The sequence below is a fragment of the Passer domesticus genome, chromosome 14, assembly GCF_036417665.1.
Source record: "Passer domesticus isolate bPasDom1 chromosome 14, bPasDom1.hap1, whole genome shotgun sequence".
Taxonomy (NCBI): Eukaryota; Metazoa; Chordata; class Aves; order Passeriformes; family Passeridae; genus Passer; species Passer domesticus.
Genome location: NC_087487.1, coordinates 14,732,807 through 14,760,392, shown reverse-complemented (window position 1 = coordinate 14,760,392; position 27,586 = coordinate 14,732,807). Strand labels below are relative to the sequence as shown.

General features: G+C 45.1%; 1 long non-coding RNA gene across 4 annotated transcripts in view; it reads right to left on the bottom strand.

The window, feature by feature from the left end:
* Positions 1-5,417: 5,417 nt before the first annotated feature.
* The window catches only part of LOC135280966 (uncharacterized), a 31,674-nt gene continuing 9,505 nt past the window's right edge, over positions 5,418-27,586 (bottom strand). The window contains exons 3-5 of one of the 4 annotated variants that reach the window (XR_010347766.1): positions 18,771-18,844; positions 15,431-15,876; positions 5,418-5,670 (exon numbers count right to left, since the gene is read on the bottom strand). This is a non-coding gene — a long non-coding RNA (uncharacterized LOC135280966). Of the gene's footprint in view, positions 5,671-8,572; positions 10,272-15,278; positions 15,877-18,770; positions 18,845-27,586 lie in introns of those variants that run through there. The other 3 variants (XR_010347767.1, XR_010347764.1, XR_010347765.1) reach the window with 3 other exon arrangements.

The window sequence follows — 27,586 nt, the reverse complement described above, 5'->3', positions numbered from 1 at the left end:
ATTTTTTCCCATCACTTCAAGTATTCAGGAGAGATTACATTATTACAATCACAACTTGGCCTCAGTCCCAGAACATAGAGATGAAGAGAGAAAAGGCTTTTGTTGAGGACACGCACACACACTCACACACACACTTTAGACAAAATGAAAGCACATTAATCAGCTAATAGGGAGGGGGGGAAAATCTAAAGTCTTATGACAGAAGCATCAAAAATGAAAGATTTCTGCTGGAATGTAGTGTCAGTGTAAAAGAAGAAAGACCAGGGAATCTCATGGAAAACTATGAAGCTTTTTTTTTTTTGCCTTTTTTCTTTCTTTTTTTTTTGCCTTTTTTCTTTCTTTTTTTTTTTTTTTTTTTTTTCTTCTTTTTAACTAGGGAAGACCTTGGTCTCTCAGAAGCAACCAAATGGAAAGGACATTTTTCAAGGGCACAGCAGTGGCCCTGGGCAGTTCAGGCCAATATTATGTTCAGGTGAAATCAAGATAATTAAGATAATATGAAGCCCAAAGAGGTTAAAAAACTACTGTTACTGTAGCTAGATAAAGCAGTTTTACTGCACTGAAAGAGCTGTGAGGGAAAAGAAAAAAGAGAAAAACTACATGGTGTATTAAGATGCTTCATTAGAGAGCAGGTACTCAAACTTTCCCTGGAAGAAACAAATCCCCTGAGGTGAAGGGACGAGATTTTTTTGTCAGTTATGCCACAGTGCTTTCTTTAAAATTAACGTAAGCTCTGGGAAGTTCACACAGTTGAAGGAGAGCAGAAGTGCTGTCCCTGCAGGATGCCTCCTCCCAGCCCTGCCGTCCCCCCTCTCTGCAGATGTTTGGGGAGGGGGAGAGGCTCAGGCTGTGGTTGCACATCTATTAATATCACATCTGCTGCACTCTGAGGTTTCGTGGCAGGACAGATTCGATCTGGATCAAGCACAAACACATTTTTGCTGAATTAGCCCGAGCACATGATGTGATGTGCTGCAGCTTTGAGTTAGCTGGCCACATTATGTCAATCTGAAGCTGACACACGGCTCTGGACTTGGCAAAAAGGTTCCCAGGATCAAGGGATGTCACAAAGCTGTCAAATGCATCTGAACCAGGTGCTGAATTTGTACCAGATCAGGAGTTTCCATCACAGGGATCAAGCTCCTTTGATCCACTGCTGGGCACCTTAAACCCAGGTGTGTCAGCTTGTGAGAGCAGCCTCTAAATCCCAAACCCATGTGTGCGAGATAGCCACCATTCCCCAAAACCCAGAGCCCAGAAGTTAAAGAAAACAAACTGGGGCTAGATCTAAGTTTTATAAGCCTTCCTTTTTCTTACTGCAACAAGGGCTGGTTCCCTGTGGGCACAGGTCAAGGCAGGGATGCTGATGCCTTCACTGTGCCCTGACCCCGCATCTCCCCACAAGCCTCTGGCTGAAAAGCTGTCTCAGGGTAGGGGCAGCACATCAGAGCAGTGAGAAATGAATAAATATTATATTTTGTCGGAAGGATTTGGGGTTTTAAATTATATATTTAGCGAAAACACAAATAATTCATGAGTGTTTTCAAATACATGAATAATTCAAGCTGGAACCGAAATAGCTAAATCATCAGGGCCATCATCCTCATAGAGACATCTAGGATAGGTTATTTCAAGTACATTTCACTGCAGACTGGCACGTGCACAAATTCACTAATAAGCAGCTGCATCCATGCCTTTCAGCTCCCACAAACCCCAGCTAGTCACAAATCCCTGACTCAGGGTGCCAGCCCTAGAGCCGAGATGCATCTGAGCCCTAATTGAGCCATGGCTTTAAGAGCAGGGACAGAACCAGTTTGAAATCCCATTTTATAGCTCCTCAAACCACATCTGAACCATGTGGTACATGTGTGGCATTTAAAGAACAAATTATCTGAGCACCATACAAATGTTCACTAATAGCTAACTCCAAGCTCTAGCAACCAGCATTCTTGCCTGCATATTTGTGGCTGACATTGTGTAGACTTTGAGGCATGTATATTTGTTAATTTGAATTCTGTGTATTTTGTGGGCGTTGAGGGTGTAATGCTGAAACCATAACTTCATTGTGAAAAAGTTTGCACTGTTGTGTATATACGGAAATGTGGTATGAACTGGACAGCCAGATACCTTACCAAGAATTCTCAGAACAAGAAAATCTTAGGCTTTAAAGTGATTTTGTGGCATTGAGGGACATGGTTTAGTGGTGGGCTTGGCAGTGCTGGGTTAACAGTGGGCCTTGATGACCCTAGAGGTCTTTTCCAACCTTGATGATTCTATGAGTCTAAGTACCTTTTAATGACAGTTGCCTTTACCTTTGTCTTGACACCAAGAGATTTAACATTTTTTATTACTACTTCTCAAATTTTGTTTTCCAAATTAACATTTAACTTCAAATCCATTTCAATTAAAAATTGTACTTTAAACTTTACTGCCCATCCAACAGTATCACTTAAGGCCTCTCCTAATTTATTGATACAAATTGAAATCCTATGGTTGTGTTATCAGGTAATCAGAGAAATGTTTGGCCTGCTAAAAGCGCAGTAGTTTATAATTAAGGTTTTAAGGTTAAAATGTTTGCCAAAAAAGAATCCTGGCTTCGACATTTCACTTATTATTCATTAATGTGTAACGCCAGAAGTTTATTCCAGTGCATCCATCATCCCACCTCCAGCTTCCCTCCTGTCCTGGCCTTTACACCTCACCTGGTCAGCCTCCTGCCGGGGAGAAATTCAAAACTGAGCCCTAGAGAACTGGGAATTCAGAATTCAGAGTCAGTAGCTGTTGTCACCTCAAGCTCTGCAAACACTAATGCCAGAGAAAACCCCCACCCCATGGCAGGGGAGTGGAACTCTATGATCTCAAAGGTCCCTTCCAACTCAAACCATTCCAGCAGTCCATGATTCTGGGAAAAGCAGCCACATTTACCAAGAGCTCTGTGCAGTCCACGATGGCAGCTCACCCAAAGTGCTGAGGTAGGACCTGGCTGTCAGCAGCCACCACAGTGCATGGACCCAGTGACAATGGAGCTGAGCATTGCTGGCTGTCAGCATTTTGACAAAGAACATTATTCTGGTTCTTGAAGAACCAGTTCATCACCAAGATACCCCCCATGCCAATGGGGACATGGTGACAGTGTGACAGTGACAGTGGTGACATTGGTGCACCCCAGGAGCAGCACCCCCAACCACCCTGTGTGCTACAGCCAGAGCCCTCAACAGAGGGGGACAGGCAGCTTTTAGAGGGCAATAATTAAGTGAACAGCTGTCCCATATGCCCTCCTGCATCCCACTGCAGCAGAAAGTTATCTGGCATGGGTTACACAGCTGCTCTTTGGCCAGAGACAACACGGACAGCAAGAAAAAAGTTTTTGGAAGGAAGCTGTAAGTCTAATATTTCATTGAGAGGAAATGAAGGAGCTACATTGTGGTATTGACTTATATCTGATGGCATTTCACATTCTCTGCTTGTCACCCCAGCTGTGTCTCTGCTTTGGGAAAACCTGGGGCTCAGAACCACCAACAGAAAAGTATTACATGGCAAATGTCTGACACTGAGTGTGCTGGAGGCACTTCCCTAACCCTCTGATCTTGGGACACATAACAGCTCATTCATTCTCTCTCTCTTTTTTTCAGTTTTGTAGGAATTCCCCCATTGTAAGGAGCCCTTGACCTTACCCCCATTCCTTCTGCTACCGCCTGACATCTTCCCATCATCTGTTAACAGTGTGTGTGTCTTCAGTGAAAAGCAAACCATTGCTGGTGCTCTCGGGCCCCAAAGAAAGGGAGGAAGCAAGAAAGAAAGAGAAACCTCAGCCTCGCTGGTTCTTCCCAGAGATGTGTTGCTCCAGCAACTGGAAGTCAAACAATGATGTCAAGAAGACAGAGCCAAGCACTTTAAGTGCAGCGTCCAGTTGCCTCAGCAACTCGTTCTTAAAGTAAGTGATGCAGAGAGGGTTTCTTTTCTCAGTAGTAGAAAAATATGAGTGAGTAAATGAGTGTAAAGGATGTTTGCCTGGGGCTGGGGGTGTTAATTTAGGGGGCTGGGGTGCAGCACCCTGCCAAAGGGCCAGGGCAGGGAGGAGGAGGAGGAGGATGCTGTTCCCTCCCAGAGGAGCGGAGCAGCTGCTTGGAAAGGAATTGCTTTGCTCTTCCTTTCACCAAAGGAAATGCCAGAGAAGCAAACTCTGCTGCCAGATGCCACATGGACACCAAATGTTCCCCACTGGCTCCCCCCAGCCCGTGCTGCTCCGAGGGGAGGGCTCCTGGTCTGGCTTTGCTCCCTCAGCTGCTGCAGACCCATCTGTCCCAGGCCGTGCTGGGCAGCTCACAGCCTTCAGACAGGGAGGACAGGTGCTGGGGGGTGGGGACCCTTTGGCCACCCCTGAGCTTAAGCCTTTTTCCAGCTCCCCTCCGGCCCTTCCCCAGATTCCTGCATGGCTCTTTTGTTTGGGGCCATCACTTTGTGTCTCCCCAAGAACCGAAATCTGTGGCAAAAGGATGCAGCTTTATGATTTCACTCCAAATATAAAACCTCCCCCAGCCCCTCTGCCCCACAAAGGGCGAAGAGGGAAGGTGGAGTGAGAGCTGTTGGTGTTTCTGGGGGACAGGACATGGCCAATTTTGGAGGTGACAGCCAAGGTTTTTGTTGACAGAGCATTTGCTCACATAGCTTCTCACACGTGGAGCACTTAGCTTCCCAGAGCAGCCACCCATCTGTGTGGATGTGGGAGAAGGAGACACCTCCAGCTCTGGTCCCTGCTTGAAAGACACCACAGATCTCCTGAGGAGCTGCTTTATCCCCACGTGCCTGTAAGGAACAACCTGATTAACTCTTGCACTGATTCATCCTTATCCATTTATCTAACACAAACCATTCCTTACTCCATTAGGCCCTTGCTCTCACTGAGTAATCCCCGGTTGTATCATGCTTTGGAATTAGTCTGCAAGGTCCTCAGGGCAGGGATCATGCCTTGGAAGGTGTCTCACAGACTTTAGGCCATTGCTAAATTAATAAGGATGTAATAAAAGTATTAGAGCTCTACCGAGGGAGGCATTGTTATGCCCCAGAGGCAGCATATCTGGTTAACAACCCTGAAAAGAAATGCCAACAACATTAGCCTCTGCCCCTACATCCCTCCACCTAATGTAAAATTAAATAGCTACAAATTACCTATCTATTTTTCTATCTGCCTAGGCAATTAGCCCATGCTCATTACTGGACATGTGGGGATACATCCAGGCTCACCAAGATGGGAGGCACGACACACAACAAGGCAAGAGGAGATGCTCTGAGGCTTCTGCTCCCTTGTAAAACACACCATTAAACCACAACACATTGGACCATCAGCAGAGGTCAGAAAAAACCTGCAAAATCTGGCAAGAAAAATGTCCAAAGAGCAAGCTGAGAGCCAAGGGCAGCAAACAGGCTGTGAAAGTTTTCTCAAGGGTGTGGGCAGGACAGAGAGGAGCAGCCAGGGATGTTTATTCATGTGGGAAAGGCAAACACCAAGCTATAAGCAAATGTGGCATTTATTTGCAGTTAAACTCGTGCATACATCTCCATGAATAGGAGCTGCACCCGACTGTCAGGGAGCCTGTGCCAATGGGGCATTGTCAAGGATAAATCCACGGAACTGCAGCCAGGGTACAGCTGAGCATCAAACAAAACATCCTGGAAGAAAATTCAGGGTGAAGATTTTCAGTCAGCAGCACAGGTGGAACTCCCCTAGGCCTGAGCTGAATTTGGGAGCAGAGGAGATCCCACACCTCCCTCCATGAAGCCCAGAATGCTGCCTCAAATCCAGTGCTTTAATCCAGTTAAGTTCAAGCCCTCTGCTCTGCTTGACAGTAATGCTATATTTTTAGGGCAGGATCAGAGGTCTGATGAAACCTCATGTTGCCAACATAAAAGTAGAAGGAGCTTTAGTTAATCCCAAGGAAAAATGAAGCCCACCTCTTTCACCCCACACCCCTCCTGAAAAGAAAGAAAATAAATGCAAACCCCACATTTTACTCTCTTGGAAGAGAAAATTTCCTGCTGTCCTCAGATGGTTAAAGCATGCAGCTTTAGTGGGCTGCAGAAGGAATAGCAATTACATACCCTTCACCTCTTGCCAGCTTGGGCTCTTTTTTTTTTTTTTTCCTAAATCTTTCAAATGTTTTTGCTTTTTTTTTCCCCCAGCCCTTCTTATGGGGGGAAGTAGTCTCACCCTTCATGAGAAAGGGTGGTTTAGAGGTAGAATAAAATAAGAGAAGGGAGTTCACAGGCTGCTTCAATGTCATTTAACAAATAAAATAAGAAAGAAAATTTTTAAAAAGAGAGAGAAAGGAAGGCCAGGTCTTCAGTGGAGTTAGCCTGGCCATGTTAAAGGAGCAGGTGTTGTACTGAGTTAATTTATCTGGGAGGGGACCTGAGCAAATCCCAGCAGCCCTGCTGAGAAAAAAGCTTTGTATGCTGACACAAAGCCCTCCCTGCTGCAGCACTGTTCTTGCTGTCTTCCCTTCCCTCCTCCCCAGCTTCTCCTAATTGCAGGGCTAATGTCCTCTGACAAGTGCCTCAGATGGTCCAACAACAGCCCTATCACCCATTCCCCATCCCTGATTATTATTATTTTCACAGCCCAAATCCCTGCCGACCTCAGGCTGCTGCTCCTGATTATTCTCCAGCACAGCCCTGTCTGCTAAGGAGCTGCAAAATATTCCCTCTGCCATGCTGAGCACCCGGTTGCTTGGCTGTTGTGACACTGCTGCAATTTCTGGCATGAGGAGCGGTGCAAACGGGGTTCCAAAGATTCCTCTTTTGAGGCTGCAAGCCCAGGAGCCACATCAAAGCCGGGTGCTTGTCTGATGTTTGCTTGGAACGGTGGAGTTGGAGGGAGGGGGCCTATCTGCCTGCCATGCCTGGAATATGTGAGTTATTGGCACAGCCCCCAGCCACACCACAAGCTGTGTGTCAATTAAAACGGGGATCTGGAGAGCAGCAAGCCCAGGCAAGCAGAGATGGGGAGTAAGTTTATTTATGAAGTCATTAAAATAGGTAGATGGGCTTCATATGAGGTCAAGAGGAACAACCTGACAAAATCTTCTGTTGACAATGAAAAGGGAATTGCATAATCTTAGCATTTCTCACTCCCAAACCCATGCCCAGAAACCAGCATTGCCCTGAGATCTCAGGCTTTTAAACAAAAATCACAATTTCCACCAGGGCCACATCATCCACCCTTGATGCAGGTCACTCTTACAAAGCCCAAAACATAGACCAAATATCTCCAGCAGCTCCACTGTGCTTTGAGGCTTCTCTTCTTTTACTTGGAGAACTTTCCTCTGGGAATAGAGGCAATCATGGCAGCAGAAGGGAAGCCAACACCTTCAAGAGCTGATTTTCCCAGTAGCATCAAGACGTGCCACAGCTTCTCTGCTGCTTGACACCAGAGTGAAATGGATGCTCTGGGAAGAGAGAGGGAGCAGACTCTTCTCCCTGCTCTCAATACCTCCAGAAGACGCACGGAGTGTTGCTGGAATAACCTCATATCCACACCACCTCACTCATGGGTCAGAGCACAGCAGCCACAGGAGGAGACAAACAGGGTGGGAATGGGGTCCCCTGGCCATCCCCAGCTGCACACACCCCTTCATGCTACAGGGACAGGGAATTTGTCACTGTGGTTTGCAGGGAGAGAAGGTTCCCATCCGGGAAGAGCTACCTTGCATCAAAGGATTCCTTCAGTGGGAAGGAGAGAGGGAATCTGGGCAGGAAAGATTTCAGGACACCAGCAAGCAGCAAAGGGCATGCCTTTCAAAAGTGCTCAGGGGGGTTTCATTGCACAAGGCAAAAATAAAAGGCACTCCTTTAAAATGCAGTGAAAGGAAAAGCGTGTTGGGGAGGAAGAGGAGGGGCTGTGGAAAGGGATGAGAGCAGCTGGAGAGGAATTCCAGCGGGACGGATAGACAGGCAGTCACACAGTCTCTTAATTATTTAAAAAATAAACTAACACAGAAAAGGACGTCCTGGGGAGGAGGGGGAGGCAGAACCTCAGGGTACCCATCAATTATGCACAAACCAGCTCAGGGACACTGTGGAAAAGGGTCCTGTGGGCACCGGCACGGAAATGTCACCAGAACTGTGACACAGCACGGTACCTGGGTGACCCTTTGTTACCCCTGGCTCACTCTGCTGTGTAACTTGAGTTGGTATCCGCAGGAGGAAACAAAGGAGCACCAAGGCTTGGCAGTGGTTTGTGTTTCTAACTGCACTGAACCACGTTTTCACCTGGCACTCCCCTGGCACATCAGGACCAGGACAGGATGGAGCCCTCCTGCTTTTTGGAACAGTGACCACAACCAACAACTGGGTGTTAAGTGGAAGCCAGCTGCAGCCAGGTTGGTGCTGCCAGATCAAGGTAAGCCAAGCTGCACGGCAGGAGACACAGGAAATTAATCTGTCCCTGCTTTTCCTGACTGGAGCATCTCCTCCAGAGCCGCAGATTCCAAGTTCTTAACAGGATCATGTCACACACACTGCTCCTGGGAGCTACACAACATGATTTTTCTTGGCTGAACAGCCACCTACAATGCTGGATTTCAGATTTTTTTTTTTCTTCCAAGAGTTCCATTAACAGAAAACCACCAAAATATGACAAAGTGGCAAAAGTATTTCTTCCCAGTTTTAATATTTTTCTTATAACTTGAGCCTTGAAATGATATCCCAATATCTTTAGTAAAGCTCTGGCCCAGAAAGTCTGAAGCTTAAGAGGAGAAGAGCCATGTCAGGCCCAGAGTGATAATCCTGCATCCTGTGTACACTTCTATTGTTTCTTGCTATGATGAGAAAATATAAAATATTCCCTAGAAACCAAAAGCATTAACTTGCCTCATGCACACCATCAAATAGACATTGAACAGTAAGAGGTTTGGCTTACAAATGGGTGCTTCTAAAATTCCAGTTTTCATCCTTGTCCCAGTTTTAAACCACAACAAGCTTGTAAGTATGAAGACCCAAAACCTTACAAAATCTTAACCCACCCAGGTGGTCCTAATTCCTTCTATTTCTCCAGCCTTTATTTATCCATGGACAAAATGGCTTTTCTTTGCATTGAGCTACTCCTTAAATCCTACAGAAACATCCAGCTTGCAAGCAAGAGGGGTGATGTGTGTTTGATAGAAACCACCCATAGAAATGAAACCACAATTTTTACGATAAATCAGCAGATGGGCAAGCACGCAGAAACTGTATCTGCCATAATGATTTATTTAAAATAAACAAATCCAGCTGTGGCAAAATAACGAGTTCCCTGCAAATGCACACACAAATTCTGGCTATTTCATTATGAACATATTAAATCTAGTCCCTCAACTCCAGCTCTTGATGATAATTAAATACACATAGATGTACTGTAGTGGATTTGCTCCTGGTAATTTGCATAGCAGAAAATAATTACTCTGGCAATTAGATACAGTGCAACGTGCTGCTCCTTTATGTGCACCACAAATTTCTTCTGATGTTTTGGCATCACCCTTTAAGAAATTAATGAAGGCCCCCTTCCTATTAATAGCATGCTACAGTGGGTTCATGGTGGCTTTGCCTCATGTGTTTGGAATAACTTTTGTCCTTGTTGCTAGGGCTGGTGCTGCAAACCTCTTGCTGCCTTTAAATAGCCAGCTCCTTTGCTGGCAGCAGAGCTTTCCATTTGTTAGCTATTATATTGGTCATTTGTCCAATTGTGCTGCTCTTGTCCAGTGATCAACCACACAGGGCCAGGGCGTCCTTCAGTTCAAGGGAAATAATCAGTTCGTTCCCCTCCTGTCCAGGCTATTTGTCTGTCAAACACAGGGATGATGACCGAGGAGAAAAGGTGCAGATTTGAATCTGTTTAGGTGAGACTCCTCATCCCAGGCTAAGCTTTAAAGCCCCCAGGCTGAGAAAAGAAGTCCCCAGCCATCAGCAGGAGAAAAGGGAAGGATTAGGTAGAAGAGAAGCATCAGGGAAAGCAAAGCCACAGAACAGATTTGCAGGTCTGAGTTTAGTACAGCCAGAAAGCCCGGCCTTTTCTTCTCTAAAGGCATTTCCCTTTGAACATTGGTCATAAAAGCCTGTGAGAAAGCCTTCTCTCCCTCTTGAGGCTGCTGCCTGAGCTACAGCTGGTCCTGCCTGCAACCTTCCCTGCACTTCAACCCTGAGCCTGTGCTGAAAGGGAGGGGATGCCTTAGGTTACTTCCAGCAGCTCCGGGTCTCCAGAGGGTATCACGGCTTCATTGTTCAAAGATGGGAGGCATCTACAATAAATTTTCATTAGTTAAGAATTTTGATATTTGAGAACCTATTTGCTGCCAGTGCACATCTAATAATAAAGGGAGAACAGGGAAACATGAAAGCCAAAACAGAAACAAGAAATGTGTGTGAGAGGCGAGACCATCACCATGGGGAACTTCTCACCCAGACAGCTCCTGGTCCTGCCTCCTTACAACCTCAGCATTTTTCACTGGTGCTGCTGCTCTTGCCCTGCTGCCCCGTGCTGTCCCAGCTTCTCTCAACACTTGCCCAAGAGCAACTCTCTCCCCTGAGCAACATCCGCCCCCCCCATTTCTGTTGTCCTTCACACTTTGATTTTGAGTGAGGTTTAATCTACTTGCACAAACTGATAAGAGAAAAGATGGCCCAGATTTGAGGGTGACAGCCTGGGCAGGGGAGAGCCACATTCAATTCTCTCTGCCACCGACTTCGTGCCTGACCCTGGGCATCCTATTTCACACCTCTTTTTGTCCACCACTGCCTTCTTCAAAGTACTGCTCAGAGATATTTATGTTTTATTTATGAACATCTATTTACTGTTCCAAACACTCTGAACTTGATGTTGGCCACCAGCCAGTTGAAAAAACTCCTGTCAGTTTTGGCTGGATGTTCATCCCTAGGTGAAACTGCAATTCTGCCATCACCCACAGCCAGACTCGGGCAGGTTTCACCCTCCCTTCCTAAGGGCCACGGGCAGCACTGCAGTCTGACCCAGCCCCCAGGGCACAGAGCGTGAGATGAACATGCAGAGGTGCTGCAGTTCTCCCAAAAGGAGCCCCAAACCCACCTGGAGGCCAGGCAGAGCTGAAGGGTGGGACACGGCCACCCAGCACTTCCCAGCACTGAGACCCCCAGGCTGCCACTGGGGCGTGAAAAGGAAGAGGGAAAATGCAACAAAAGACAAGAATAAAAAGACTTCCATTCCAAAGCACAATTAGGAAGAATGCACCCCTTTTTCTCAGGGTTGGGGTTTTTTTTCTTTTTCTCTCTTTGGCCTGGCTCACGGCTGCCTGCAGATCCCTTTCCTGGTTGCCTAGCAGGGCTAGCATTCATGGCAAGCTGAGGTACACCATGGATGCTCCCTGGAAGCAGGCTGCTATTTCCTACCCAGATGTCTTTTATTTCAGTCAGTGTCATTGCTTGAAGAGAAACAATAGCACTTTATTTCCGTGGTTCTCATCTTTGGATAGTCTAGTGACAACCTTGCCTTACCTTCAGCTCTGTTGTACCCTCCATGAATAGCTCATACAGAATAATTCAAAACAAATCCAGAAGGCTAAACCTGTAAATCCTCCCATTCTGCAGGGCCAAAGGGTTATTTTACAAAGCACAAGCACTCAACCTACACAGTTCTGCTGGAGTGCCCTGTAACAGTCAAGAACAGCTGAAGCAATTATCAATGCCCCATCTCCTCCAAAAGGCACAAACTCCAGGGAAGGAATCAATAGGAAAACTTTACAATACAGAGCCCTTTACTCAAGACACATTTAGGGATAAAGCCTTTAAAAGGCAAAGGAAAAGATGCTAGACTAGGACTTGGACTGAACTCCATCCTTGAATCTGGCTGTGCCATGCAAAATGTAAGACACTGATATTTGTTTCCTTAATCAAATTATTTGGAGCCCACTGACAGAACAGGCTGAATAAGAACTAAACCTCTGAGCTATTTATACCTTCCTAATATTTAACAGAATAGTTTTAACACTGAGATGTGCTAGAGCAGACACAGGGATAAAAGCTTCTGCAAACTTCTAACCACAGGCACCACATTTGCAGGATATCTGACAGGAGATAATCCATCTCCTCCTGATCAGTTTTTGAATGGGATTTGTGACATGTCCACTTGTCACAAAGGCAGGAGAATCAGTTTGCTGATTCTTACACTCCTATGTCTCTAAAAACTGCAATTTTTACAAACTAGAAAGGGGAACTATTCTCCTACACCTGCTGGCTACATGATGGATGGAGAGGCAGCTCAACCTCTCAAAAGGAATTGTCTTTAACAGAATTGCAGTGCAGGTTCCCAAAATACTGCCTGAAAGGTGAAGCTTACCCAAAGCTTTCAAATTTAGAAATTTCACCTTCACAAGCCTGTATTTCACCTGAGATGCTTGTGATTTGTCTGTGCCTTTCATCATCATCCAAGGACCTAACACCTCTGCCACATGAAGCACTAAGAACAGGACGTAGAGAAATATTGTGATTATAAAACTGATTTATTGTTTACTCTCACAGGGCCTAGTTGTTACTTCCACTGAATTCAATGGGAGTTTTGCCATCGACTTCAATAGGGTGGAGCAGAGCCAGGGATTTTTGTCTGTTAATTCCTTGTGGATCATTTACAGCTTTCCAAGCACCACTGCGAAAATAAACTTCAGATTTTAAAAAAACCACACGCACACACAACAAAAAAACCAACTGGAGTTAAAATGTGTATAAAGACCAAAAGAGAACCACTGGCATAATATCCCCACAGTATTTCAGAATAATTCATTATTTACTCATTAAATCAGCAAACGACAGCTCCATTTCTCAGGATCAGCAGTGTGTGCGTTTCTCACGCTGGCAATCAAATTATTCACAAGCCATGTGCATAATTTGCTCTTGAATATATATATATAAACTTTAGATATAATGAGTTGGGCACAGAGACATGTCGAAAAGTGAGCTGGATAAGTGACAGTGCTCTGAAGGAGCCAAGCAAAGACATCCAATGCAGGGGAGGGAATGTCTCTTCTGGGTACCTTTCTGCTGTGGTTCAATTGACAAGCTCTAAGATGCCCAAGGTTCTGGTAAGGGACAGAAAGCAGGCTACAGAAAACAACCAGCCACATTGAACAGATAAACAGGGAGCCAAAAAAAAGGGAGAAAAGGTGAAAACTCACGCCCCCCCTATTTCTTCCACCTTTAAGGTGCCTCTCCAATCTTAAGTGACAAAACTCAACATTAGGACTGAATTTGTGCATTTTGCACACCATTGTCACATGTTTTCAGACAGAGCTCATCTGAAACAAAATAATTTCCCTGCAGAAGCATGGGAAATGTCACTCTTTTCCAAATTTTCACCAAAGAGTCAAAAACTACAGCCCTGGACTAAAATGGGGCAATGCTCCTAGATGAACCTCCACCATCTTTCTGAACTAATTCTCATGTCAACTGCTTGGGAAAAGTAGGACTAAGACAAAGGGGAGCTGAAAGCCTGGGGCTTGAATGGAAACTATAAAAGGAACAAAAGTAGCAGCAACAAAACTCCAAGGACTCCTTTGGCACCCAAGGAGGGAGCTTAAAATACAGCCAGCATCTCTCAGCCTTTTTTCCCTATCTTCGTCTAAAAAAAAAAAGAAAGAAAGAAAGAAAAGAGACAGCTCTTCGAAACAATCTCTTTCTGTGTAAGCTGTTGCCAGAGTCTGAGAGAATAAGCCAGGGTTTCTGTGCCAGCCCATTCACATGGCCAGGTGAAAAGAAACTCATTCCTTTACAGCCTGTGCTGCCCCACACAACATCTGCTGAGAAAGTGGGATGGGAAACACCAAAAAGGGGAGAAGAGAACAGCCGAGGCCTTCAGGTTAGAAGGGCAGCCCGTTCCCACCAGGGAGTCCCTCTTTCACTCGCAGACAACTGCTGCATTTGACATTTCAATGGGAACTGAGGCAGAGCAGGAGGGAGGGCGTGGAGGAGGGGGCGGTGGGAGAGCACATAAAGGGACCGGAGTGAGAAAGGCGAGGAGACAAAAATTCTTAATTTTCTCTTTCATTTCTGCTTTCAGGGTATTTCTTCTATAATATGACAGCCAGGAGAAAGAGGAGAGTTTATTTTAAAATCACACAGATAGGCAGAGAGGGTTGCTCCTGCTAAAAACTTCACGTTGAATCAATTTTATGGGGCTTACAGAGCAAAATTTTTTTTTTTTGGTCATCCCTTTTTTTGTTTGTGTTTTCAATGAGAAGGAAAAAGGATTTACATAAAACAAACAAAAAGAATGAATAGCAGCAAACCCTGCCATGGGCACCAACAGTGGATGCTTTTAGAAGAGTTACATGAATATAGTTTCAGTGTTCAGCATTGTCTGAGGGTTCAACAGACACATTCATCCTGGGAAGTAATTCTGGGGTCCTGATCACTCCATACAAACCCCTCAATGAGAGCTGCATGCTTTTTTAAATCTGCTTTACAGAAACTTTCATCCAGACACATCAGAGTAATTTTGTACAGGCTTCAAAGCAGCCCTGTGCCATGAAAGGGTATTATCTCCATTTTACAGAACAGGAAACTGAGGCCCAGAGGGAATCACGCAGGCAGCATCCAGAAATTAATCACTGGCAAAGCCTGGAATAAAACTGGTTCCCTGGAGCACCACGCTCATCTGCAGTGAATGCAGAAATGGCCTTGGCTAAGTAAGAGTCTCTCTGCTGGGTTTTATGTCAAGCCCAAATATGCAAACCAAAAATAATACAAGCAAGGCTCAAACCAAAATAAGGCTCTCATATCTACAATCAGGGGATGTGGATTCATAGAGAACATCAGTCCATGTGCTAGAAAGAACAGAGGAACCTCTCAGGATCTGGAGAGGGGATACCTGAATGGCCAGGGTGGGAAGAGGACAGAGGAGAGCCCAGGAACAGCTTCTCCGAGGGGAAGCTCAGGGAGGTTAGGGCTGTCCTCAGGACAGTGAGGGGAAACCGGGCTTGTGCTTCCACAAATCCAAATGGGAAATGAGAGATTACATCCACAGTTCATAGATCACAGAAAATGGTTTGGGTTGGAAGTGACCTTCGAGATCATCTTGTTCCAACCTCTCTGCCATGGGCAGAGACACTTTCCACTATTCCAGATTGCTCCAGGCCTCATCCAGCCTGATTGCTTTTCCCTGTCAGAATTCCCATGAATTCCACTTATGGTCAGTGAGGGAGGCAAAAACCCACAGAGTTTGCAGGATTAGCACCACGCTCAACACTCAGCACATGCTGTGCAGCAGCCAGGGGTGTGTTTTATTTGCTTGGGACAAGGGTCACACGCAGCAGAGAATCTCCAAAAAGCCACAAAGCCCTCCATGTCGGGGCCATAACTCAGAAGTGAGGATTAAGAGGTTAAAATGCTTTGTGTTCAGCTGTAATCAGTCTAGAGAGAGTTCAGCATCACTTACCCTTTTGTGTGTCAAAAATAGCCAATCTTTGATCCTTCTTGACTGCTGTGACTCAATATTACTTCCTTTCTGTCTCTGCTCCCCTCTAGACACACAGCAGTGGGTTCCTGTTAAAGGGCCAGCTTGCACTGGGACAGATTTAAGGGTGGTGGAACAAAGCCATGGGTGCTCCTCAGCCACCCTGGTCAGGGTGGGATGTGTCATATCCCAGTCAGCAAGGGCAACCTGGGCCTTCTTCCTACCAGCCTCATGGCTCTACCCATGGCTCCCCAAGCTCTGCCGTGACCATTTTCATTTTTGTTCATCACAAGCATCCATAAAAATCATCCATAAGGTCCATCAGAAGGCACGGAGAGAACTTGACAAGTTATTTTGGAGCAGTTTGAGGGTTTTAGGTCGGAAGACTCCCTACAAACACCTCTGGACTGCGTGTCTCTATTTTCCATCTGCAAAGCAGAAAAAAAAAATTCCCACAGAAGCTACTCACACTGAAACCCTGTGGGGAAGACAAAGCTGCAAAGTACCAGTAAGAGGTTAAATTTCTCCCTGGTGCCTCACAACCAGCTGTCAGGGAGAAGACAGCAGGAGATAGGAAAAAATGAAAGTCCTTCTCTAACTATAAATAAAGTTTCCCATATCATTATTGCAGTTATAAAGCAAGTTAGGAAAGTTTCCTATATCACAGTAGATCCCCTCCCCATCCTTCAATCTCCAGAAGTAAATAATCGAGTGAGAACAGAGCACAGCCACCAGGGTCTCTCAGGTGATGAGGACAAGCCCAGAGGACAAATCCATCCACCTCTTAGCAGGTGGGGCTGAAGCCACTTCCCTGTGGCCAGCACTGAGGGGTTTCACTGCTCTGGCTGCCACGTTTTGTAACACATACTCAGACACCAGATATCCATGGGGTAACGCTGAGTAATGTGCTGGCTGCTATCTGCCTCGCTGAAAGGGTGATAAGAGCCAGCCAGAGATAGTCCTGCTTCCCAAATTAGATAGCTAAATGATCAGGCCCTTGGAAAAATAACACCACCAGCCCTTCCCCACCAATACCTTTCTAGTCACAGATAAGTACTGAGCATTGCTAAGGCAATGTTAACTGCAAGCCTCAGCCCCCAGTCTTTAAAAAGTCATGACTCAGACAAGATCATGAAATTGGTTTAGATTTAATGTGACTTTTTTCCATTAAAAAGCTCATTTGAATGAGCTTTGGGGTTTTTCTCCTCACTGCTGGACTAGAAATGGGTTTTAAAACTGAAAACGTGATCAAGAGACAAGTTGCTGTTCCTGCAGCTGTTGGACTTCAGAGAAATATTTCCATTTGCAGGAAAGGTACAACTTATTCCCAGCCAAGAGATGTGGCGACAACGTGTCTCTGTCAAAAGCATTCCTCAGGCTAAGTGAGCTGCCTTCTCTGCCCTCAGTTCAAGCCAAGTTTTTACGCCCTAGTTCATATATATTCCCCCCAAAATAACTGAGACACACAAGTGTGTTAGCTCAAAGCACTGCTTGATGATAAATTTGCTTTGCTGCAGCAGTTGATCCACATATTCACACCAACAGCTTGTGGTGGCTCCCTTCCAACTCAGGATATTCTGTGATTCTATGAACTGGTTTTGGCCAATAATTTCTGGCAGAGGCAGGGCAGGTGCCTGTGTGGGCACTGAGGAGAAGCAATGACACCTGTACCCCCCACTGCTGGCTGATTCAGGGCACCAGAACCAAGTTCCTGAGATGTTTGGCTGCTAGTTTGAAATTCCTTCCACTGCCTGCAGTAGGGGTTGGTCCCAGAAACAATCAGGGAGGGACCTCAGATGGTTCAGGCTGTTTGAAATCTTGTTTGTGTCCAAGGTCCTGTCCCCACTGACCTCTTCACAGCAAGGAACATAGACATGCCTCAAGAAAGCACTGAAATAGGGTGAAGGGTTTGTTTGCGGAGGAAGGAAAAAAAAAAAAAATATGACCCCCACACATCCAAATTGAAAATCATTAAAAATTTGACAGTAAAAGGACCCTGGATGTGGAGTTCTTGTGACACTCATCAGAATATCTGCCTTGGATATAAAATACTGTGGATCCACAACTCCTAAAAGCAATGAGAAGAAAGATCTGGGGTTCATCACTCACTGAGGACCACATTGATCACAAAGCTGAGATCACACTTCAGCAAAACCTTCCTGAGGGCACAGGAACATTCATGCATTGCACTAGTGCTGGTATCAGCAACTCCTGGAGCAAGGACCACAGCTCTTGACAGCAGCTTGGCACCGCTCAATTTTCCATCCCAAAAGGAAAGCTCAGGTTTGCCAGGTTAGTTCTGGGCAGTGCTGCACCATTGGGAGGCCTGTGAGCTGCAAGCACTGAATTTGGAGCCTTCTCTACCTATGGCTCCTTAGTCACACCCAAGAAATCAAGGAGTGGGAGGGGAAAAAAATCAGAACAAATTCTAAATAAAAATGTAAAGAAGTCACCTGTAAGATGTACAAGGGTACCTTGCCTGCTTGCTGCTACAATTAGCAATATTTTCAACTGAATTTAAAGCAGATGAAAGCCCTGAAGGGTAAAGCCTAGTAAAGCCTGCTAACTTTGCCTCCCACCTACCCACCAGCTCCAGAAATAAATCTTGTGGGTTTGGAAACAGCTCTTTCCCCACCTCTAACCACAGGCTTGACAGTCCCCGCCAAGCCTCTCTGTTTCATTAGTTTCTGGATCTTTCACACACACACAAGTATTCACACACACTCCCAGAGCTGCCCACTTCCAAACCTGACAGGTAAAATTATTCCCTCCTTCTCCAGCCCTCCTAATTGCCTCCCTTGGGTTCTGGTGGAGTGCAAACGTCACTGGCTAAATATGAAGTTCATGCAGTGTCACCCTGAGCCTTTCATTAGAGCAATCTCTGTCTCAGCCTCCACACTGCCTCTCATTTCCCTGCCAGCACCCACGTGCAGCCTGCAACCCTCCAGCCCAACTTTAAATCATTATGCCAATTGCCCTCAGCCATTTAAAGATCGTTTTTTCAGGGAATCGTTTGAAATAGTTTGAAAGTGGATGGTGATTTTTTTTAACTGTATTTTTTCTACAGCCCGTAGAAAAAATGTTTTTGTTGTTTTTTCTCTTGACAGCTCTCTCAGAAATTATTGGTAATTCAAGACCAAATTCATTCAATATCATTAAAACAGAGTCATGACATAAAGGTTATTAAGAGCTTTGCAATATTTACCATCTTAAATCTTCACTGCTGGAGGCCTGTGATCACTCCACAGTCTCTGCATTTCTTTTCATTTTATTTTTTAGAACAAAAGTGAATTTCATGGTGAATTGTCAAAAGTGAATTTACCCTTCACAGAAGCGTTGCCTTCACAAGCTGCTGTTGTTTATGTCTCCTGAAATCCAAATGAAGATCCATGCCACCTGCAAGGAACAGCAATGATTTTAATTGGATTGTAGGAACTATCAAGAGATAAATAAGCAACAAAAATAATTAGTATCAGCAAGTTTTTTTTTTCAAACTGGGACCTGCAACACTTGCTCCTGAGCTCAGGATACAAACCAGGTCTCCCCAAAGACCTTTTGAACCTTGTGATCTTAAAAATTGAAGAATCAGCAGAGAGACAGAAGAAACTGCACGAGAATTGGACTTAACCAGAGCAAATGGAAAAAATAAATAAATCTGACTTCTGCTGGCTGTGGGTTACTCAGAAAACATCAGTAACAAATTAAGATTTATTGTGTTAATGTACAGAAAATTTGTTCAGCCTGATATTTTGCAACAGAGTGAATTAACAAACAGAATTAATTGACTAATTCATAACAAAATAAGCCATCTTCAAATTGTTTAGATTAATGATGGTGGCGAGCAGCAATTGTGTTTGTTTTCCTATCTTAAAGGTGCAGATAATAAAAACAAGGTATGCAAACCCAAGAGCTCAAACCTAGGGTCTTGAGGATATATTTGAGAATCCAGAGTTCTCATTCTAATTTTCAAAGTGTTCTTAACAGCTCAGCAGCTTTGAAAACCAGACCATACTCTTCGTAGCCAGCCAGGAATTTTTGAAGTTTATGATTTAAAAGGACATGACAAAAAGCACTGAAAATGAACAGCTAAAGTATCAAAGCACCCACTGATATCCCAACTGATTTCTTTCAGCAGTTGAATCTGTTGGTTGCAGATTGAACAGGGAGTCAAGAAATCCCATTTCTATTTCCAGCTCTTGTCAGTAATGATGTTTGGCAGTGCTAGAAAAGATCATCTTCAAACCCTTCCATACTGGATATCAATTTGTCAGTGTTGGTTTATGGCAGTGAAGCCTTTGCATTAACAATCATGGAATCATTTAGGCTGGAAAAGACCTCTAGGATCACCAACCCAACCCTGAGCCCAGCACTGCCACGTTCACCACTTACCCACATTCCCAAGTGACACCACATGGTTTGTGCACACTTCCAGGGATGGTGATTTCCCCAGCTCACCCTAAACAAAGGCAGAACCAACCCCTGGAGCTCAGAGCATGGACTGGGTGTAGGGACAGGAATTTTCCAGCACCCATGCCCCAGAGCTTGGCCACAGGGGGATTTTACACCCACCTGTGCTCCTGCTGCCACAGACCAGGCTGCAGAATTCTCCCTCAGACTCTAAACCAGCACCTTGGTGACTGCACCAGAGCATTTAGGATACAAGCAAGTCTAATAAAACCAGCAGTAGCAGGTAGCTATGAATTTATATTCCTCCTTTGCATGAAATGCACGACCCTTCTCCAAGAATATGGAAGCATTTTTGCTCCCCCAGACAAATACCTAAAGCTAGTCAAAGGTGCAGGAATGCATACATTTATCCCAGCTGTGGGCTGTATCTGCACATTAAACACCATTTGTTCTGGGTCTGACAGAAAAGCGAGCTGGAGAAAAAATGTGTCAAAGACAAGAAAAAACCCAAACCAGTCAGGCAATGGCTAGAAACTAAAAGCTGATTCCCACCACAGGTGTCCTATTTCCCCTCAGGGCCACCTCCTGCTGGTTGTGTCCCCCTCTCCCCAGATGCTACAGCTCCAGAGGCAGCAGGATGGGATGCACAGCCTGGAGCAAGCCATGCTCCCCTTCCTTTCCCCCTCCTCCTCCTGCTAGCAGAGGCAGACCAGCCACAAAGCCACTTTCCTCCACCACACCTTACTTCTTTCCCCATCCCAGCTGTGTAATGGTGCTTAAAACACCCCAAGAAGATGCTTTTCACTGGCACTGATGAACACATGCAGGACACTGCAATTAGCAGCTGACTCCCCACCAAGGATAATGAATGAAGGAGAAAAAGAAGAGAGAAGAGGATTTGCAGCCTCAGGTGTTCAGGCACTTCAGGATAAAAAAAAAAAATCCTTGTCCTATGTTTCTGAAAGGTTGGAAAAGGTACAATTTTTACAGACACAAAGGGAGACACAGCTGGGTCCAACATGTCTGTACTCATCCCTTTCTTGTAAGCACCAGGGGAGCAGAAACCTTGCTGCAAGCTGGTCCCCACCTCCCAGCACAGGTTTTCCCTTCCCTCCTTGCTGCAGTCACACCTTGGCCACCCTGCTATGTGATGCCCAGCCCCAGCAAACTGGCATGAGCTGCTGATACCTCCACAGAGGCTCTGGAGCACATCCTTCCCTTTTCTAAAGAGAGAGACACAGCCACGCAGTGATTTGGAAAAGCAGAGGCACCCAAAAAACCATCTAACTGCTTTTGGTTAGTAATGTGGAAACAGGAGCCTGGCCAGCTCTTACAAAATACACTTTTGACACTGATCTCCCAAACAGGAACAGACTTGTTCTGGCTGTCTCTACGTGTACACACACCCACACACACAGATGTGAGAGGAGAGCTCAGCTGCTCTGGGCTGCAGCCACCAGCACTAAGCCAGCCTCCATCCCCAGCACCCACCACTGCTGCTGGCAGTGATCCCTCTCTGGATAATTCCTGGGAGACCAAACTGCTGGTCCTGCCACCAGCCTGGCAAAGGCTGGTAGGACCAGGAAAAGCAGGGAGGAAGGGATGAGATCTACATCCATCCAGCAAGGCAGATGAATGATTTGCCCTTCTCAAGAGCTCTGAGCACTCCAAGTACAAATCTTTCAGAGTTTGTGACAATAATTCCCTCCCCTCCTTCCTGTTAATAAAATATAATAGCAACTCTGAGAATAATGGCCTATTATCTGAAGGCTTAAATGACAGAGTCATCAAAAGGAAGGTGAAATATAGGGCTGGGGAATCAGCTGGGGTGGGGAGTTACAACTTCCCTGCATGGCACGTGGGCAGAGCACGACAGATTTAGTGGTTTCTCAGAGAAAAAAAAGCACAAAACATCAGTGTCTTACAATTTAAAATCTATCAAATGCACATTTTGGAATTGTTCTCAGTGCACATATGTCAGTTGTTTGCTCAGCTCAGAGAAATGCCCGTGACCTGCCATCCAAGCCTGTGGAATAATCAGGTTGGATGCATCCAGCTCCTGCCCCTCCTACACTACAGCTGTCACGAGGTTTGCAGGATCTGCCACCTGGAAGCCAAGGCACAGGTGGCAGCAAGGACAGCAAGGATCATGGAGAAAGTACCATGGAGCATATTTTGGTCTCTGCCACTGTCAGGGCAGGTGCAAAATAATATTTTTAAAGATTTTGCCTCCTAGAAATTGATAGAAAACTAAATTCAGCTGAAAAGGTTAACTTTACTTAAAGGCTTAAACTCAACAAAAACTTAAAAGTTTTGAGACCAAAAATTATGTCTGACCTTTTTTTTTTTTTTTCTGTCATTGAGGGGGTGGAGGTTTGGAACCAAACTATGACTAGTCTACATTTTATTTTCCATTTTTTGCTACTTTTGCAAGAATTTGAAATTTAAGAAATGCTGTGCAAAAAGTTAATCCTTTTACCCTTTTCCTTCTAAGCATGCTGTCCTTCTTTCTTCTCCTCTTACCTTTTGTCTGTCTGTCCTTTTCACTCATCCAAAGGTTGAATTCTCCAGAACAGTCACTCAGTTACACAACCACTAACAAAAAAAAAAAAAAAAACCTACAGATCCTTCCTTGCATCCAGTCTCTAATGCAAAAACTGCTTATGGCTTAATGATGCTCTTCCATGCTTCATTAGCTTTTACTAGTGTGGAAACCAGGTTTCAGACCTGTCACTGGAGCTGGGTATAGGACAGCAGGATGTATTCCTGGTTTCCTCAGTGTCCAACTTTCCTCCAAGTTGGGCTCGTTGCCGTTGATTTTGGAGGTGTCAGAAACATCACCCACGGAGATTTTCAGTGATAGGAAGCTGCTGATTTTCTGATCCAGCCCCAATTAGCAGCTGCCTGATAATTGTTGACATTGGAGAGCTATGAAGCAAATTGGGGGCCTTGATCCAATGAACCATAAAAATAAATAATAACCATAAAACTACATCTGTGCTGTAAAACCTCCCACAGTGACTGCCAGTAACGACCATGGTGACTTGAGACCCTGCCTGGAAGGGAGAGCTCTGCACCTTGACAGGGACCAGAACCTTTCTGGCCATCTCTGTGGGAGGGTGAGGGGTTGAGCAGGCAGTGAACCCCCTCTATTATCCTGCCTTGCCCCAAGTGTAACCCAAATCAGGGCTGGGATGTTGTGGGTAGATCAGCCATTGTGCCTCTGCCCATGGGGTCTTTCACAAAGGCAGGTTTTAAGCCTTTCTACAAAGTTCCAGGAATCCTCTCCTCAAGCCTGAAATGACCTATTAAATGTGGTGGCAAATCCAGGGAATACCTTTGCATTTTCTTTGAGCACATCTCCGAAACAAAACATGACCCCACACAAAGAGATTTTTGCTTTGATTCACCTTTCCCATCACCTTATCTTCCCTATTGCTTTTGCATGCATAAACTATTAAAAAAAGAGCATATCTGCCAAAATAATTTTCACATCAGAACTTCCTGAGTTATAATTACCTTTTCCCAGAAAAGCAGCCTGTGACAACTCACTTGAGTCAATCTCTGCTTGTAAAACCAATCTTGATCTTTGCCAACCCCTGGCTGTGGCTGGTTCTTAATCAGCCACCAGGCAGGGAGCAACTCAACATTCATCTAAAATCTGCAGTTCTGAATAACATGGAAATCTGGTCTTTTCTTTCCATCCCTGAGGCCAATCCTGTGCAAGCTGGTGGGGACCAGAAAGGTTTTCAGGGGCTTATTTAGGGTCCAGTCCTCCACCTCTGTGCAACAAACTCCCAATGCTTTGAATGGCAGAGGAGAAGCCTGAAAGTTTTCTTAGTGCTGCTCTAGCTTGTACAAAAGGGAAATGTTAATGATTTCACTGCCTCTACCAAGCTTAACACACCAGAACAGCAAGGAGCTGGGAGAGCCCAGGCAGAGCTGACAGAGTATGAAGCTGTCATCCACAAACAGCCTATTGATGTTTTCTCCAGAGCAGCCAAATTAATACAATACCAAGTCCTTGCCCATGTTCTACGTAATTAATTCAACACTGAGATGACATTTCATTTAATCAAGACATATCATATCTTCTCTTTCAGCTGAAAGAAACACTGAAGTTATAATGAAAACTGGTCAATATATCAACTAATCAGCAATTTTTTTCTGTATTTCTGCTGGTCCCTGAAAGCCAAAAAAGAGCTGATGCTTTCCCTTCTTGATCTTCTTACTCCTATTGAGATACAGTATTCAAACAGACATGGAGATTCTCAGAACAGAGGAGTTTTTCATTTTTGTTGCATTTCACAGCAGAATCGGCTACATTTTTTCCCCCCAACTAAAAGTGTGTTTTCATGTAAATAAAAAACAGAATTGTCACAGGAGAGCTGACCATCTGGTCCTGCATCCTGACTCTGATGGGGATCAGCCCCAGCTGTTTCAGGGAAGGTTTGTTCCCAGTCCCTTTCTGTAACAAACCAGTTTGCATCCCAAAACAGGAGGGCTTCCCTCCTCTTTGAGGTTTAAAAGGGAATTTGCAGCTTTCCAGATGTTTTGGGGTTTGGTTGTTTTTTGGGGTTTTTTTGCATTTTACAAATAATTCCTAAATATTTAGCACTGTGCTTCCAGAAGGGGACTGCAGTGAACGAGCGTCAGCCAGCTTAACAGGTATGAGGTGGATGGCAAAAGAGCTGACTCTTGCACCCCCAAAGTATTTCCAGCCTTTAACAGAGGCTTCATGCTATAGCAGATATGTCAATATTTGCCACGTCTCAGCCAAGACTTGATAAGTTCATCTGCCTTCCTGCCACATGTGGAACATCCCAGCCCCTTTCCCAGGGTGTTGCTGGAATTGCCATTCTGGTCCCCTGACGAGGGAAGGAACTGGAACACTGCACTCCTGCAACTTTGCTTCATGTAAATCAAATCACAGCTGCAAAATTTGGGGACAGAAAAAAGCGAAGAAACAAAAAACATCCAAAAAAAAACCCCCAAAAAACCAACAAACCCAAAAACTTCCCACCACACACATCCAAAATGTAAATACTCCTGGCCTCCTCCCACTAGTAAATGTCACTTGACACTCTCACATCAAACCTGTCATCAGCTTGAGCATTTAAAGAAAACCACTGCTGGGGCCGGCCTCACAAATCTGTCCCCAGCACCAATTTACAAGTAACCCCTCTATATTAATTATTCCTAAGTATGCCACAATGACACATTAAATTTGCATGCTGAAACCTAGTTAAAGCCTGAACAAGCCAGGACCTCTGAGAAAGCAGTGCACAGAAGAGAAATGTATTGTTTTAAATAACTACCTACTGCTGAGCAGGGGCACAGAACATATTTGGAAGCAGTAAAATTGCTGGAGAGAAGCAAGGATGCTTTGAAAACAATACATTTGGGTCCTGCTAACACTGGAACAAATGAACAAACATATATTGAGGTTGGTGTGAGGTGGTTGCAAGCATATATTTGCATAGTCTGATGGTCCCTGGAGGTGGGAGTTCTCTCTGCCTTGGTCTCAGCAAACCTGTGGAAAATGCAGGTAGCAGAAACCATTCCAGGCCCCCAGAGGCTGAGCAGTTGCAGAGACTATCCAAAGCTCAGTGAAGCTCTAAATCAAGTGAGCAAGTGCTGGCCCTGTTTTGCTTTGCACAGACCTTCCCACAGTGCTCCAGGATGATTTTACCTCATAACAGACACCATCAATGCTAAGCAAATCACTTGCATAATTATGTGTACTTGCACAGTGCCATCCACTGCAGCTGAGGTCACTTGCTTATCATCATTATCCCAATTTTTTCATCAATGGAAACGTGTATTTTTATTTGTGATTCATTCTGTAGCAGTTGTTAAATGCAGTGCCATGCCAGGTGTATTTTTAACACTTGCTTTTATTGCCTCAACATGTTTCAGATAGGGTGGGAAAGGTGTCTGCCTGCCTTCACCCTTCCCATCACATGGGATGTTGCTATTAATTATAACTTGTGTCATATTAATCACGTGATATTATTATTTATAAAGCAGTCCTCCACATACCAGTTATAAAAGGATCAAATCTTATCATGCCTTGATGAATCAGAGTTCAGTATATTTTAGGTTCCCCATAATCAGCTGGCAAAGGCTTGCTTCTAAGCAAGATGCTGTTTATTTTTAGGTTAGTAATGAACAAACACCAGGAGTCCATAGGGGAAATAAAGAGCCATTTCTCTGGGAAACAGAGTGATCCTGGAAGCAGCAGTGTGGGCACAACACCTACTCATTAGATCACACCATCCAGCCAAAAAAATGGAATTACATTCAAGTTTGGCCTCACTGACCATCCCCCTTTGTGTCACCAGGATTCTTCCTCAGGGCACAAAATCCCAGGCTCATAGATTGGAGCTGCACAACAAAAAGGCTGGCAGGGGATGGAGAGGATCCATTTCATTAGGTGATCTCTGAGAGGGATTGCAGGAGGTGATGGGCTGATCCACCATTGGGTAGAGCTTTACACAAGCCACAACAATTTGGGAAGGTGAGGGAGGAAAGAGCCATAGATGCCACTTTGTTAGCCTCAAAAAACGCAGTGTGAAAAGCTGAAGTGTGACAAGGAGGGGACACTGAGGAGCTGCACACTTGGCTGCCAAAGCAGCAGTCCCTGCAAATCAGGTGTGGCAGCAGCTCAGTGTCCCCAACTCCCCAGGGACTGTAAAGGGCACAAAGCCTTTGACCTGCAGGTCACTGCCTCCAAACCCAGACAGATTTTGTGAATGATCAAGAGTGATTCCCATCTGTGTCTTTAAGTAAAACAAATAGGAAATTACACTCTTAGCTGACAACAGCCACCCTTCAGTGCTCAGCTGCATGATTTCCATTAGCAGCCCTGCACCTTGGAGAGGAACAGATCCTGCAGTCCAAGTGAGACATACTGGGGTCACCATACCCAGCTCTCTATCAGCAGCCACAGCCATGAAATGCTTCCCTGGAACCAGCTCTAGTATCTACACAAGTCTGAAATCCATCATTAAATCATAATTGAAATAAATCCAGGGAAAGACCCCATCCAGTCAAGCTGGAGCAGAACTGGGAAGCTCCTTCCTCCTGGGAATGGGATGTTTGCACTCTCCCAGCCCACAGCACATCAGCCTTTATCCTGCAACATCATCAGGTCAGATCCTCCAGCACCTGCCTAAATAGAATCATTGCAGTTGGAAAAGACCTTTAACATCATTAAGTCCAATCTTCAAAAAGGGAGGCAAGGTGATGGCTGTGTCCCAGGAACCTGGCTCCTCCAAGAGCATCCTAAATTTAGGGCTTATTGCAATAATCATGTCCATTAAAGTTACTCTGGAACCTCTTGCTGCTCCCAGCAGCCCATGACTCATCCCTCAGAGAAAGACACAATTAGGAGCATCTGTCAGTAAAGCCACTGAAAATGACTCTCACAGCTCTCAGTACACATACTCTGGTCCAGAGCTTTGGCAACTCTGGAGTGTTTGGGAATTACCCCCAGCAGCCTCCCCCCCAGCTTGTTTATCCAGCAGGAACATTTAATAAGGAGCCTGTTAAAAAGGCCACAGTCACAGAGTATTCCTTGTCTGTCGGGCAATCAGGTTGGGTTATGGTGCTGATCATTAATTATTGGGCTGGAGAGGGGGGAAGAAGGGCTGGCTTAAATTAAAAGCAAAACCAGAGCTCATTAGGTACACAATAAACATGGAATAAAGACAAAGGCACACAGCTCCT